The sequence below is a fragment of the Prinia subflava genome, chromosome 1 (genome assembly GCF_021018805.1).
Source record: "Prinia subflava isolate CZ2003 ecotype Zambia chromosome 1, Cam_Psub_1.2, whole genome shotgun sequence".
In the NCBI taxonomy this organism is placed as follows: domain Eukaryota; kingdom Metazoa; phylum Chordata; class Aves; order Passeriformes; family Cisticolidae; genus Prinia; species Prinia subflava.
In genome coordinates, this window is record NC_086247.1 from 5,651,525 (window position 1) to 5,655,021 (window position 3,497).

The following is a 3,497-nucleotide window of genomic DNA, read 5'->3' on the forward strand; positions in this document are numbered from 1 at the left end:
GTTTTTGTATGACTCAGGGAGTGGTGTGTAAAAAATGGAAAAAGAAAATGAGGAATGAAAAGCATTTTGTACATTTTTACAAAGACATTATTCTGAAATTCCATTCAAATGGTCCATTTCTTTATTTCCTGCTACACAGAAATTTTTTTCAGAAAAGAATAACATCTGCTGTTCTCATCCTGTCCAATAGGAATGACGTAGTCTGAATTACATATGACCCATCCAGCTAAAAAAGACAATCCACTTATTCCCTGAATGGCTACTGAGCACACAGGTCTTAAAAGCCTCATGCCAGTGTATTTCAAGGCCTAACCCAATGACAAAAGCTATCTGCAAAAGAATAGAAAGCCATAAAACAATTAAAATTCTGCATAAACACCATTAACAATAATGAATCTTTTAAATTAGGAAGCTTTTACTGATTCATCTTGAGGCTGGAGGTTTCAATACAAGAAAAAAGAGCTTCCAGCAAATATGAAAGAAAAAGCCACTAGAATAGATACACCCCATTCCACTCAAAATTCTGCAGTTCTGCTGATGGCACTAGGCTTATATTAGTCATCCAAGATGACATATGACCAAAATAATTTTGTATTTGTTAAATAATATCACTTTTGTTTGTAATATCTAAACAACTTTTTAAAATACAGACTGAAAAGACAGGAATTAAATACATGCCAATTTACCTGTCTGGGAGCAGTCTGCATTTAGAGATGTAATAAAAGATTAAGATATAAACCATAAATATGGACATCATGCATTTTCATATTTTGTCAAATGTTTTTTATTAAAAAAGCCCTTGCAGATATTGTTTTTGTTTTGTAATTTGCAAGAAGCTTGGGTGAAGATTTCTTTCATAAGCACAAAGCAAAGCATTTTAAATTTTTTGAAGTACTGAGTATTGAATGACCTAATAAAATGTAATTCCTGCAGTCACCAAACTGCACCTGATGAAGTGAAATGGTGACTTTTTACACAACTTCACGTTACTGTTTATTGCTATCAGGAAAATGTACTCTGAGCTTTTTACAGATACAGATACTGAAAATATCAATCTGGGGGAATGGCTTTAAGCTGAAAGAGTGTAGGTTTAGGTTAGAGATTAGGAAGAAATTTTTTACTGAGTCTGGTGAGCCACTGGGACAGGTTCCAGAGAAGCTGTGGATGCCCCAACCCTGGGAGTGCTCAAGGCCAGGATGGATGAAGCTCTGAGCAACTTGGTCTAGTGGAAGGTGTCCCTGGCCATGGCAGGGGATTGGACTGAGATGATCTTTAGTGTCTCTTCCAGCCTGAATCATTCTATGATTCTCTGAAATAGCAATTCAGTAGCCTTCTCCAAACCTCCTATAATTTTCCACCCTTGATGTTACCCTATCAATGCACTCCTAATTTCTCTCTTCCCTCCCGCCACTGTGGCACCTCATCTCCTGGTATTTGTGAATCTCAGGAAACCTGAAAGGTCAAGTGGAGCACACCATGCTCCAGACACCTGTAGCTTCGAGCAAACCCTTTCACTCCTCTTTGCATACCTTATGTCCAAGAGAATTTTGCTTTGCAAAGTGGAGGCAACAGTTCTCTTCCTACCCAGGAGCCCCATGGCAGGCAGGCAGACAATGCTTTTTTCTCTCTTTCATTACTTCCTGAGTATGGTGTGACCTCCTCCCAAAGTTGTTCTAGTCCTTGAAGTCTCTCTAAGAGGGCATCTTTTCTATGTATTGCTTTAAGGCAACCTACTTATCTTTTGTTGAAAATGTTCCTTATCCTTTGTTAAGTCACATCTTAAGAGAAATAATCCATTGCAACTCTGTAAGAGGCATATATGCCATCATAAGTAACTCCAGAAAATCTCAGGACTCTCAGAGACAGTGTAAGTACAGCACTGGAAGATCTTTATTATTTACCTGAGAATTCCCTCAACAGGGATGATGAAATCGATAGAGATGTAACATCACTAAATTTGATTTGCCATTTTTCAAGGTTGATAATTCTGGACTTCTCTTTTTTTTTAGGAGTAAGAATCACCCCTAGAATGACCTGTCATTAGTATTTTTATTACTTTGATGGATTTACTAAATAATAAATTTACTACTTTAGGATGAAAGCTCAGTTGTATTGCATGAAGTGTGCAGTGTCTCAAATTCTGTCATCGAGGCACATGAGAAATCAGTATGTGAGATGTACCTGAAAGCTGAGATACACACACCAAAAATGCCTTAAAAAAATAAATTACAACAACCAACCCAAAAGGAAGCAAACCAAAAAGCTGCTTTGTGGTAATTTCTTCTTCTGACAGAGAAGAGAAGCAAATGAACACACCACAAAAAGGCAGTGAGAGAGAGGGTGCTTCTATTGGAGACTCAATTTGGTAAACTTTTCAATGAGTTAGCCAATGAGCTGAAATGAACTGAAATATGTCAATACACTATGTGGGCTGTTGCTGTGGATATTTCATTTCCTGAGGGACTGGGGGAAATCTATGAAAAAAACCAAATAGTTGCAACAAAGATGTTGACCAGGCTGTTCCTTTTTATTTTATTGATTCTATTTGTTGTGATGGGCTACAGAATTCTCACTAATTAAGATAAATGAGTGAGTACTGCAGATGGAAATTTGCTAAAGAAAGATTTAAAGGAAGAAGCTTTGGAAATCAGATTTCATATAATCATGGAATGGTTTGATTTGGAGGGGCCCTTCACAGATAATCTATGGGTAACCTGTTCCTGTGCCTCACCATTCTCACTGTAAAAAATTTCTTCCTTATTATCTAAATATAGCCTCCTTCACTTTCAAATAATTCCTCTTGTTTTATCACTAACTGTCTTTGTAACAAGTCCCTCTCCAGCTCTATTGTAGAAACACTTTATGCACTGAAAGGGGACAGAAGTTTCCTCTAGAATGTCCTTTTCTCCAGGCTGAACAACACCAACTTTCTCAGCCAGTCTTCATGAGAGACACTCCAGCCCTTTGAGCATCTTTGTGGCCTCCTCTAGAGCTGGTCTGAGAGATTCATGTCTGTCTTGTGCAGGGGATCCCAGAGCTGGACACAGAACTCAGATGGGGCATCACAAGAGTGGAGTAGTAGGGGTGAATCACCTCCCTTGATCTGCTGAACACTTTCTTTTTATGCAGCCCAGGAAAGTCTTTAATATTTACCTTCAAGATCTGCCAAGAGAAATTCTTGATGGGGAAGGAGAAAGACAGAATGAAATAGAAAAGATAAATTAAATTAATTAGGGAAACTCAAGTTGGACCTTGAATATAGGTCAGAGCAACCCTGTTGAGATGTGCACATTTAAAGAAAAGTAGGAGCTCTTTTATTTCACTTCCTTTTTTCTCCACTGTCTGTCACCATCCTAATCTAAATGACAATATAAGACTTAACTGCAGATGAGACCACAGTAAATACCCCACCCCATCAGAAGCAGTTTGTTTTCAGTCTGTATTAGTCTTAAATCATTAGTGTAATTGTTTTTTTACTTGAACTGTTTTTCTTCCAT